We start from the raw sequence: 13,708 nt of genomic DNA, 5'->3' as shown, positions 1-13,708 counted from the left end.
CACTTGGACATGCGCACACCACTACACCACCAACGGAAAGCTGGGGAAGAAACAGCGATGTCACCATGCCCACCTGACCTGCCCAGCCTGATTGACAGGCGAAAACAGCGACTTTGGTAATGTATTTCGCAGCATAGGTGGGCAATCAGGGTACACTACATACACTATTGTAATGCACAGCGCAGGCCCTATTTAACAGTATTTTTATCTCAATCTGAAAAAACGGGGTGACAGGTTCCCTTTAACATTAAAAACGCATGCGTTTTTTTTGTTCGCGTTTTGCCGCGTTTGACGACGCATGCGTCATTTAGTCGTTTACGGCTTGGTGCGGAAATGCAACATGTAGTAATTTCTAGAGGCATCTATTTGCCACCAGGAAACGCATGCGTTCGATTGCGCAAGGTTTGCGTAAAAAAAATGCATTGCTGCCTATGTAAATGCATGCGTTTTTAAGCACATGCGTTTGGTTGCGTTTTTGAACGCATGCGTTTCAATTGAGAAAAACATGTCTAGACACTGATAAGCCACCCCCCACCATCAAGGTGATAAAAGGGAGGGTGTGGACAGTTACAGGTCACTTCTCACCAGACTCTGAAGCAGACGAGACACAGACAGGCTACATCTTGGAGGATAACATGACCCTGAACAGTGTGAGTATATCCTAGCCAATGCCTTTATTTTCTATTTTCTGTCTCTACATGTCCTAATTTCTGCCATTTCTTTCTTTCTACATGCATCAGAATGTCTTCTTCGGGTTCTTCATCTGGTGAGGAGTTTCGGCCAGGACAGTCGGAAGTGGAGCATGTCAGTGAAGTGAGTATTTGCCTCATCAGATTGGTAAGTATTCACTGCCACATCGACACATGTGACAATTTCATTTTTCCTTTTTTTTTAGAGCTCTTCTACTGCGGCAGAGACAGGGCATGAGCAGCGGAGTCAAGGTCCGGTGGAAAGACGGCAGCCGGTACGTATACAAGGCTGACTGTCCTCAGTGTAATATTCTTGAATCTTCCTTTCTTTCCTCTCGTATTTCTTTACTTTTTTCTTCTGGAATCCTTTTGTACGTTGACTTTCCTATTCATGCCATTTCTCAGCATCTTTTTTCTTTCTTTTCCTTATGTAATTGAGCAAACTTTAATGACTTTCTTTAATTTTTAGGTTTCACAACGGGACGATGATCTGATAGTGAATGACCTCCTTATCACCCTGGTCCAGGAGTGAGTCCCGTTGTGGGACAGCCGGGATCCACAGCACTCGAACAACATCACGATCCGGCGGTTATGGAATGAGGTGGCCCAAGCGATGTGGGATGGCTGGGACAATGCCCTGACACGGGTCCAAACTGCATTTGGTAAGTATTCCACTGCAATGTGAAGCAGCAGAGACCTTGGCCGTGCTCACTCGACTGTGTGTGATGAAAGAAACTCTCAGGAGTTTCTCTCATCACACACAGTTGTGTGAGCATGGCAAATAGTCAATTTTCTGACCATAATGTTTTTTTTTTAACAGTGGGCAAAGTCAAAACACGTTGGCGTTCGATGAAGGACCGCTTCAACCAGGACCTGCGTCAAGAGAGCCGTGTTCCCAGTGGTTCAGGAGCAAGGATCAGACACTACAAATACCATCGCGTTCTGTCATTTTTAAGACTGGTCTTGCCCAGAGACCGTAAGTATTTATCACTTGCATTTTGTTGTATTGTATTGCCATAATCTGTATTTTTAAATTCCACAGGATTTTGCGTCTGGTAAATTTTTGAAAATAATTTTCTTTTTCCTTTTTTCACAGCACATACAGCATGACTGTCGGCCCAGGTTCTGGAGAGGTCCTTCATCCGACAGCCACGGACCCGTCCCATCCATCCAGCAGCACAGCAGCAAGTGGGCCTTCCACACTAACTGGAGACCAGGGAGCTGGTCCATCAGGTCTTCCCCTTTCGCAGTCCTCTTCCACTGCCTCCTTTTTTTTGGGCTCATCCCGGCAGTGGCAGAGGCCTTTGGACAGGTCACTCATGCCCGAGTTTTTGCACTTGAGCTCGGTTTTACATGACGCAATCAAGGCTTTGGGTGACCGAATGGATGTTTCACATAACCTCTTAAATGCACGTATCCAGGAGGTCAGCAAAAGCCTTGATCAAGTGAAAGCTGACCTCCAGAGGCCAGCACATAATTTTTTAAATCAAATTGAGCAGGGCATGTCGGTACACCTTACTCCTGATCTCCAGCTGAGTGTCATGCAGGCCTGCAATGCTGCTTACGTGCAGGCTATCCAGCAGAGTCGGTATTTCCAGCAGACAGTGGGGGCATATCCACCTGTGCCTTCACTGTCACGATTGTCCTCAATGCCGACCTCTGCTGCATCCCACTGCACGGCCACCTCAATTCCTTCCACAGCCGGACACCACTACAGCACCACCATGCCAAGTGCAGTTGGACATCTCACCGCCACCACCGTGACATCCGCTGCTCCTGCTTGGACCTCCTCCACTGACACCATGAAGCAGCAGGACCCTGGCATGGCCTTCCGTACCGCCACCTCCACGATGCAGCAGGACCCTGGCATGGCCTTCCGCTCTACAAGCGCTATGGACTCTGGCATGGCTGCATGCTCTACGAGCACTATGGACTCTGGCATGGCTGCTTGCTCTACGAGCACTAAGGACTCTGGCTTGGCTGCGCGCTCTATGAGCACTTTGGACTCTGGCATGGCTGCACGCTCTACGAGCACTATGGACTCTGGCATGGCTGCACGATCTACGAGCACTATGGTCTCTGACACAGTGCAGCCGGACCCTGACAGGTCACCCGCCACCATGCCACACCATATGAGCCCACCAAGACCTCCCCCAACCAGGCAAACCAAAAAAAACACAGAAAAAAACAGAGGACTCTTAGCATTCCTCCCCCTTCACCTACCAATGTGTCTGTAATGTCAGGTTTGTCTCACCCTTCCAGTGCGTCTCAAGCCTCTCATGTGTCAAGCCCCATCCCCGAACTTCCAGACGCTTCTAGTTTCATTGCCCCTTCTCCTGCCACCTCTGCGTCGTCCACGGTTAGCCAGGCCTCAGTTCTTCACACCCCCCGTTTACATCACTCTACCCCAAGCCGGCGCAGTAAAAAATAATTTTTTGAGTTGTTATCAAAATAAAAAAAGTTTCATTTGCCACAATTATGTTTGGTTTATTGTGTCTTCTGCCGCCGGCAACACACACCGTGTGCCAAGAAATGTCGCCACACACTTACTTTTTGGGCCACATCATATCTCCAGTAGTTAAAAAATGAAAAGACTGCAGCTTTGTGTGTCTTTAGTATACAGATATGAGGTGGGCCAAAAAATATTACATGTATCTCCATAATCTCTTTTTGTCTGTGCCTAGTGTGGCAGTCTGAAGAGAAAATGGTGGAAATACAGTGCAGACCTCTACTGAACAGGTCAGGTGTCAAAAAACTCATTAGTTATGACACCTGACCTGTTGAGTAGAGAACTGCCTTGTATAACCACCATTTTCTCTTCTTTATACATAATCTATTACACCCAAATTGAGGGGACAATGGTGGTCACACACTACATATCTATGCTCACCTGCACAGGTGTCAGAAATAATGAATTCATGAGCCTTTATATGTTTATCATGAATTCATTATTTCTGACACCTAACTTGATGAGTATAGATATTATGACAGTGATTGTCTCTTCATTTTGTGTCCAATAGGTACAGGAGAAGAGAATCATGACGCAGTGACGTCAACAAGCTTACCAATAAAGCAACATGGCTGCCATTACTAGCAGTATGTGGCCAATGATTTTATATCAGTATTTGTAAGCCAAAACAAGGAGTGGAACAATTAAAGGTAAATTATGATATTAACATAATAACTAGCACCTCTGCCTTTATCACGCACTCCTGGTTTTGGATTACAAAAACTGATATTAAATACAGATCAAATACTGCCAGTTTTAGGACAGCCTTGGTTTGGGGAGGAAAAAGATAGGAGAGACGGTCAACACAACCAAAACTAAAGTTTATTAATGAGAAATATTATTATCATTGTAGAAAATTACTGGTACAGATGTAATTACAACAGGACATTTACACAACATTGTCCATGACACACGTCCAATATCTGAATCAAAAAAGGCAGCGAATTGGTCCCACATGTGACCAACGGCTGCAGTTGACCGCAGCAGGTGATGATGGAAATCGGGCAGTGGTTGTGCAACTGGTTCATCCAGTTCAATGTTGGGTTGCTCCTTAACCATTATATAATTGTGCAGAACCACACAGGCTTTGCCCACTTCGTCGACTGTTTCCACTTTTAGATTTATGGCTGATGTAAGAATGCGCCATTTAGCGACCAGAATGCCAAAGGTACACTCTACTGTTCTTCTGGCCCTGGTCAGTCTGTAGTTAAAGATCCTTCTAGTGTGGTTCAAGTCCCGACTGGAATAGGTCTTCAGTAGGTTTTCACACATCTGAAAGGCCTCATCCCCAACCATAACAAATGGCATCGGTGGACCTTGAGTGTTGGGGAGAGGTTGTGGCGGTGGAAAATTGAAATTGTTGCCATACACATGGCGGCCCATATCCGAGTTCTTGAAAGTCTGGGAATCGTTGCCACGGCCAAAAGCTCCAATGTCCACGGCGATGAAGCCATGAGCACCACAGAAAAATATTTTTTTGTAATTGAAGTACTCCGATCCTGTTCTGGCTGGTTTGATAATGCGAATGTGCTTTCCATCAACCGCTCCTAAACAGTTGGGGAAATCACACATTCCAGAATTTTTCCGCAATTTCAAGCCACATGTCCAAGGTGGGTAGGGGTATAAACTCATCCCGGAGTACATCCCACAAAGCCCGGCAGGTGTCCACAACTATTCCGGACAGGGTGGATATTCCAAGCTGGCATTGGAAGTGGACGGATGATAAACTCTCTCCGGTGGCCAGAAATCTGGAAGAAAAACAAACACACAAAAAAATTACAATCTATTATTTTTATGGTGTGGTTATGATAAAGAAAGAAAGGAAAATATCCAAAAAATACATGTCAGAAAACACTAAATTTGGACTGTCATTGGTTTAGATTTTGAACGTACCTTAGTGTAACCAGCAGACGTTCCTCGGGTGGAATCGCTCTACGGAGCTGGGTGTCATGTCGCCGTATGGCTCCTTGGACACGAGAAAGCAAATCCCGGAATGAGTCTTGCGACATTCGTGTGTATTCCTGGAATTTCTCCGGGTTGGCATTAAGCTCGGCATAGAGCGTGTGATAGGCTCCACGGCTCTCACGTAGTTCGATAATGGGGTGCCTCCAAAAAAGCCGACGTTGTCTCCTTCTCCATCTTTCGCGATTTCTGTCTTGCTCCCAAGCAAAAGCACAGGCAAGAAACAGCTTGATGCTTAAATCCAGGTTGAAATAAAAGCTCTCCATGCGAAGATCCATCATGACACAGGATACAGTAGAAAACTGTTAAAATTTCAGTAGCCCTAGGGTCTATATATAGAGATCCCATAATACACGCCCTCTGTAGTCCCATTGGCGGTGTCTGGTTACCTTGATTTTTCTCTTGTGAAATTTCTCATCATGCGCACCAAAAACGCAAACGCAGGAAAAAACGCATGTAAACGCGTACAAACGCGGCATTTTTTAACCGCATGCGTCAACGCATGCGTCTAAAAAATGCCACGTTTGTACGCGTTTATATGCGTTTTTTCCCACCACTTGTGGATGCGTTTTAAACGCTGCGGATTTAAACGCAAATGTGAAACTAGCCTTAGAGTTAGTGTAGGTCTGCAACTCTTACTTCCACAGCTCCTCAGAAACCAAAAGTCCTTTTTAGGGCTAATTCGTGGGTCCCGATATTGCAGCGCTAGGTAGGCAGGGCACAGCATATCCACATCAGTGCAAGGTCTGCAGGCACTGTATGTGCGTCCATTGGTCCCACTGCATCCTTCCAAAGGCTCTATAACTGCCTGCTGCTGCTGCAGCTTATTTACTGTCTATTTACCTATATTTTTTTTTCCAAAAATTTCCCCCCCAAAAAAAAAATTTACAGTCTGCTCTGTCAGACTGAGGTCTGTTGAAAAGTTATAGTTTGTCAGGCATACGTAGCATAGTGCCCCCTGTTTTTTTTGGTGTTTAAATTTACCGAAAAAGACCTTATATGTCTGCGTGCTCCAAGTTTGGTCATTGGAGTCAAATGTACTTATTTTTTGGCTGTGGGATACTCTAATTCTATACAGCGATATTTAGCATGAAAAAAAATTGAAAGGCCACAGATTTGCCAGTGTGGTATTTCCGTTACAGCCGTCATATATCTCTGTGCTCCAAGTTTAGGCATTGGAGGCCGGTGTACTTATTTTTTGGCTTTGTGATACTAAAATTCTATTCAGCACTATTTAGCATAAAAAAAAATTCCAAGGCCAGAGATTTGCCAGTGTGGGTATTTCCGTTACACCTGGCATATATCTCTATGCTCCAAGTTTGGGCATTGGAGGCGGGTGTACTTATTTTTTGGCTGTGTGATGCTCAAATTCTATACAGCACTATTTAGCATCAAAAAAATTCCAAGGCCTCAGATTTGCCAGTGTCATATTTCCGTTACAGCCGTCATATATCTCTGTGCTCCAAGTTTGGGCATTGGAAGCCGGTGTACTTATTTTTTGGCTTTGTGATACTAAAATTCTATACAGCACTATTTAGCATCAAAAAAATTCCAAGGCCACAGATTTGCCAGTGTGCTATTTCCGTTACAGCCGTCATATATCTCTGTGCTCCAAGTTTGGGCATTGGAGGCCGGTGTACTTATTTTTTGGCTGTGTGATACTCAAATTCTATACAGCGCTATTTCGCATAAAAAAAATTCAAAGGCCACAGATTTATCAGTGTGGTATTTCCGTTACAGCCGTCATATATCTCTGTGCTCCAAGTTTGGGCATTGGAGGCTGGTGTACTTATTTTTTGGCTGTGTGCTATACTCAAATTCTATACAGCACTATTTAGCATCAAAAAAATTCCAAGGCCACAGATTTGCCAGTTTGGTATTTCCGCTACAGCCGTCATATATCTCTGTGCTCCAAGTTTGGGCATTGGAGGCCGGTGTACTTATTTTTTGGCTGTCTGATACTCAAAATTCCATACAGCACTATTTAGCATCGAAAAAAATTCCAAGGCCACAGATTTGCCAGTGTGGTATTTCTGTGAGAGCCCTCATATATCTCTGCTCCAAGTTTGGATATTGTAAGCCGGTGTATATACTTTTCAAAATACATTGGGTGTGTTTCATATTTGTAGGTATACAGTGTTTGATGGATACATGCCTGTATTAGTAACTGTTTGTTCTGTAGACTAGTGTGGTATTTCTGCTACAGCCGTCATATATCTCTGTGCTCCAAGTTTGGGCATTGGAGGCCAGTGTCCTATTTTTTGGCTGTGTGATAATCAAATTCTATACAGCACTATTTTGCATAAATTAACTTAAAAAATAAATAAATATTGAATACAGTCTGCTAGGTCAGGCTGAGGCCTGCCTGGTGTTTGGGTTTGAAAAATCGTAGATTTGCAGGCCTACTGATCACATATTATTTCACTACTAATAAAGACATTTGTGTTGAGCATTTAAATAGTGCAGTAGTCCATTTACAATAGTTACGGCAAGGGGCAAGGGACGGGGAAGTGGACGCGATGCTGATGGTGCATCCAGAGGATGAGGCCGTGCGCAAGGTGAAAGTGGGCAACAACAAAGACCGGCATTTTCTTGCTCGACCTTCCTGTCCCAGTTGCTAGGGGACAGCAGCACACCACTATTGAAGCCAGAGCAGTGTGAAATGGTTGTTGGTTGGATAGCGGATAATGCTTCCAGTCACTTAGCCACCACCACCCCCTTGTCTTCCACACGGTTAAGTCTGAATAGCTGTGAGTGTGGCCAGGATATTCCTCACCCTGATCCTCCTTCCTCACACCATGCCGAGTGCCCTGAGACAACTGATCCCACACTTGGACACACTGAAGAGCTGTTCAGTTTTCCATTTCAAGATTCAGAAATCTCTGCCAGTCAACTTGAAGTGGGAAAAGATTATATCGCATGTAGAGCTGCCCAAAGCTTTGACCAGCCCCAGTCACACGGAGGCGATGGTGGGAAAGTGTCACAAGAGGTGGGCAATGAAGAGACACAATGGCCAGAAAGTCAGGAGGAGGAGCAGGGTGCAGATGTGGAAGACGAGGTGGTGGATGACAAAGTTACTGACCCATGATGACAGGAGGACATGCATAGCGAGGAGAGCAGCACAAATGGGGAAGGAGGCATACCCCCCAACAGGCAGGAAGAAGCAGTGTGGTGGCCACATACAGAAGGCATGCATCCGTTCCCCGTAACACCAACATGAGTGAAGTTGCCATTCTACCTGTGAGATCATCCCGAGTCTGGCTATTTTATAAAGACTGATAACCCCAAAAAGGCCATTTGCAGCACCTTCCATGCCCACATCAGCAGGGGTTGCAAAACAACCAGCCTGACAACCACCAGCATGATCAGGCACATGTAAACAAAGCACCCGACTTTGTGGGCCGAACCCCAGGCTCCAGGACCACTGCCTGCTGGTCACACCACCGCTTCTTCCACTGTTTTTCGTAGAAGCCAATCACCAGTACACCATGCATGTGAAAATACCTCTAGCCCTGCACCTGTTATGGCCCACAGTCACGCAGCACCATCGGCAAGCCTGTCCACGTCCTTGACCCAGCACAGCGTTTAGTTGTCTGTAACCCACTCTTTGGAACGCAAGCGGAAATACCGAGCCAACGCCCCACAGGCCACAGTTCTCAATTCTAATATTTCTTTTCTGCTTGCGCAAAAATTGGTGCCTTTTAGGTTTGTTGAGACGATGGCGGCTGTCCCAAGGTACTCGGTCCCCAGTCGCCTCTATTTCTCCCGGTGTGCCGTACCAGCATTACATCAGCATGTGTCCCACAACATTACCCGTGCCCTCAACAATGCTGTTACCGTGAAAGTCCACCTAACCACAGACACATGGACAAGTGCTTGTGGGCAGGGATGGTACATCTCAATGACAGCACACTGGGTTAACATAGTGGAAGCCGGGACCCAGTCGGACCTTGGGATGGAACAAATCCTCCCCATGCCGAGGATTGCTGGCCCTACATCAATCAGGGTTGCCCCCACAGTCTACAGCTCCTGCACCTCCTCCTCCTCCTCTTCATCCTCCATCTCTGAAACCAACACATCAGTCAGAAGCTGGAAGCACTGCAGCACTGCCTCAGCCAAGCGGCAACAGGATGTGCTGAAGCTAATCTGCATAGGTGACAAACCGCACAATGCAGAAGAGTTGTGGACAGCGCTGAAAGAGCAGTCAGATGTTTGGATGACACCGCTGAACCTACAGCCAGGCATGGTCGTGTGTGACAATGGCCGTAACCTGGAGACGGCCCTGAGGCAAGGTGAGCTCACACACGTACCTTGCTTGCCCATGTGCTAACCTCGTGGTTCAACATTTTCTGAAAAGCTACCCGGAGCTGCCGGATCTGCTAGTGAAAGTATGCCGTGTGTCTGCCCATTTTAAAATGACAGCTACAGCTTCACCCGCCCTTGCCGTGCTTCAGCAGCGTTTTCAGCTTCCAGCTCACCGACTGTTGTGTGATGTTCCCACGCGCTGGAACTCTGCGCTGCATATGTTGGAAAGGATTTGTGAGCAGAAGGGGGCCGTTGTTGACTACCAACATCAACAAGGTCTTTGAATTTCAGGTCAGAATCCACACATAAGACCTCAGGAGTGGAAATGGATGTCAGACATATGTAACATCCTCCAAAACTTTGAGGACTGCACCAAGATGGTGAGCGGTGATGATGCCATAATTAGCATCACCATTGCACTTCTCAGCATTCTGAAAAACTCTCTGCTCATAATCAAAGAGGCCTTATTGCAGGCGGAGAATGAGGACATGGAGCAAGGAAACATACAGGGGGATGACACTCAGCCCAGCCTCATGTCTTCTCAACATGGATTGGTAAGCAATGAGGAGGAGGAGGAAGAACAGGAGCTACTTTCATGCGCTATAGACGGTACTGCAAACACATCCATCTATAGTTCATGAAAGTAGCTCCTGTTCTTGGGCAAAGGGCCTGTGATGGCACTAATATATTTTTGAAAAAGGTACCCAACATTGGTGAAAACACATCCTTGTTGGCAAAGACTTCATAACATTTGTGTACCTTAAAGAGCTCCCTTAAAAAGCTCCTTTTTGTGTTGCCTGGTTGCTCACATTGGACACAATACACTTCATATAAATTTGATAAAGCAATGCTGTTAGTTTGGCTCAGTAGTTCATAACAAATATTTCTTTGTCGAATACATTAGTTTCTCTCCTTGAGAGGCATAAGTTTGGCTGCCTCAAATGTACAAATGGCAAATATACAAATGGCGATTTGTAACCAAGATTTAAAGACTGTATACCGAATGCATTCAGACAATCACATACAGTGGGGCAAAAAAGTATTTAGTCAGTCAGCAATAGTGCAAGTTCCACCACTTAAAAAGATGAGAGGTGTCTGTAATTTACATCATAGGTAGACCTCAACTATGGGAGACAAGCTGAGAAAAAAAAATATCCAGAAAATCACATTGTCTGTTTTTTTAACATTTTATTTGCATATTATGGTGGAAAATAAGTATTTGGTCAGAAACAAAATTTCATCTCAATACTTTGTAATATATCCTTTGTTGGCAATGACAGAGGTCAAACGTTTTCTGTAAGTCTTCACAAGGTTGCCACACACTGTTGTTGGTATGTTGGCCCATTCCTCCATGCAGATCTCCTCTAGAGCAGTGATGTTTTTGGCTTTTTGCTTGGCAACACGGACTTTCAACTCCCTCCAAAGGTTTTCTATAGGGTTTAGATCTGGAGACTGGCTAGGCCACTCCAGGACCTTGAAATGCTTCTTACGAAGCCACTCCTTCGTTGCCCTGGCGGTGTGCTTTGCATCATTGTCATGTTGAAAGACCCAGCCACGTTTCATCTTCAATGCCCTTGCTTATGGAAGGAGGTTTGCACTCAAAATCTCACGATACATGGCCCCATTCATTCTTTCACGTACCCAGATCAGTCGTCCTGGCCCCTTTGCAGAGAAACAGCCCCAAAGCATGATGTTTCCACCACCATGCTTTACAGTAGGTATGGTTTTTGATGGATGCAACTCAGTATTCTTTTTCCTCCAAACACGACAAGTTGTGTTTCTACCAAACAGTTCCAGTTTGGTTTCATCAGACCATAGGACATTCTCCCAAAACTCCTCTGGATCATCCAAATGCTCTCTAGCAAACTTCAGACGGGCCCGGACATGTACTGGCTTAAGCAGTGGGACACGTCTGGCACTGCAGGATCTGAGTCCATGGTGGCGTAGTGTGTTACTTATGGTAGGCCTTGTTACATTGGTCCCAGCTCTCTGCAGTTCATTCACTAGGTCCCCCTGCGTGGTTCTGGGATTCTTGCTCACCGTTCTTGTGATCATTCTGACCCCACGGGGTGGGATTTTGCGTGGAGCCCCAGATCGAGGGAGATTATCAGTGGTCTTGTATGTCTTCCATTTTCTAATTATTGCTCCCACTGTTGATTTCTTCACTCCAAGCTGGTTGGCTATTGCAGATTCAGTCTTCCCAGCCTGGTGCAGGGCTACAATTTTGTTTCTGGTGTCCTTTGACAGCTCTTTGGTCTTCACCATAGTGGAGTTTGGAGTCAGACTGTTTGAGGGTGTGCACAGGTGTCTTTTTATACTGATAACAAGTTTAAACAGGTGCCATTACTACAGGTAATGAGTGGAGGAAAGAGGAGACTCTTAAAGAAGAAGTTACAGGTCTGTTAGAGCCAGAAATCTTGATTGTTTGTTTCTGACCAAATACTTATTTTCCACCATAATATGCAAATAAAATGTTAAAAAAACAGACAATGTGATTTTCTGGATTTTTTTTTCTCAGTTTGTCTCCCATAGTTGAGGTCTACCTATGATGTAAATTACAGACGCCTCTCATCTTTTTAAGTGGTGGAACTTGCACTATTGCTGACTGACTAAATACTTTTTTGCCCCACTGTAGCTGCATTTCTTGTAAATAATTTACAGATGTGACATACAATGCTCATAGTGACACAATCTTGATACACGTTTGTTTATTCACTTCACAAACAGTTCTAAGCCTCTATATGTTTGCTGTTTGTCATTGTAAAACATTACGGATTACTGAAACTATGCCGGTGGAGGTTTGATCTAAATCATTGTGGCTTTTATTTTCAAGGGGTTTATGACCCCTCGTCTGATGACTCCATGATATCTCAGTTTAATCCAACCTTGAAAAGTGGCCACTTGAAGGTCTGGGTGAAACTATAAGACCAGAGAAACATGACTATGACAGATGCCAAAACTGGGGTACCTCTACATGTGCAGTGTGCTGATACCTGCATAATTGGGGATGCTCATGCAGTATAGGTAATCTCCCAGGGGTTCTCTGTCTTGGTGTTGCTTCTCTGATATTCCAGACGGATGATGTTTAAACGCCTCTTGTGGATGATCTAACTATACTGTATGTAGTTAATCTTCATAAATACATAATCACTATATTTATTTAATCCTTATATGTACTTATTAACCTTTGTATGTTAACATGTACAAAAGTGTACACACTCACACTATTCGATCATACTATTCCTTAATTTTTGTTGTTAGCAATAAAATTGTGTTGTATTGCAAGTATTAGCCTTTTTTAAAGCCGTATCTGAAGCTTAGTGTTAACAGCAAGGCGCATAAAATTGCAAAATTCTCCTGTAAATAATTGTGCAACGAGGGTACCATCATACCAGTACAAAATACGAGTGGATTTTCATAGGCCCATCCACTATGTGGGTTCCAAGGCCTAATGGGGTGCATATGACTATGCAGCAGGGCTGGCCTTGAATTCAACGCAACACATTTTCAGGAGTCCCCCCTGGACATCTTATGACAGGGGTATTGTGGTGCATCGTAATTCTTGGCAGCCCATCCACTCACAGCATAGACTACAACAGCTTAGGAGACCCACTATTTCATAATGGCCCTTTAAGAAGATCAATGCCGCCTGATGCACCAGTAAAAATAGGCTCTGTGACTTTAAGAGTCCCTCCTTCGTACATGAAACAAGATGGGTCTGCTTATGTGTCACACACCACATGGCCAGCTAGGGTTGTTAAATGTTACAATGACATTTCCCAGGGAATGCATTTGTAGTGGTTGAAAGCAATGTTAAAGTTGAAAAATGCTTCAAAAACGCAGCATCTGAACTAAGCCTAAGTGGGAGAGGAAATTTTCAGTCTGGAGTTGAATATTTGGCCTTACAGGCAAGTCATTAACCTGCAAAGGATGTGGAGCGCCCCCAGACACAGGGCACCGGTTACTCGGTACCGGTCCTCTCTGTCTCAGCTCTGGGGTTGTCACGGTGGCTGGACCCGGTCCGTGACCCTGCTAAGGGGCGTCCAATAAAAGGAGTGATGGTAGTTTGTCAAGGGTTCATGAAGCCACCTGTGGTGTTCATAGGGAAGAAAACCGTATGCACTACCCTGTGAGGGTGCCCGGGTAGGATCCCACACCATATATCAATATAAAATAAACCCGGCACTCAACTTATGGTGAATCTCTTGGGATTTATTTGCAAGAGAGAAAATAAACGTTTCGG

Source organism: Ranitomeya imitator, chromosome 1 (genome assembly GCF_032444005.1).
Source record: "Ranitomeya imitator isolate aRanImi1 chromosome 1, aRanImi1.pri, whole genome shotgun sequence".
Classification (NCBI taxonomy): domain Eukaryota; kingdom Metazoa; phylum Chordata; class Amphibia; order Anura; family Dendrobatidae; genus Ranitomeya; species Ranitomeya imitator.
The sequence above is the reverse complement of the archived record's forward strand: the minus strand, read 5'-3'. Positions refer to the sequence as shown.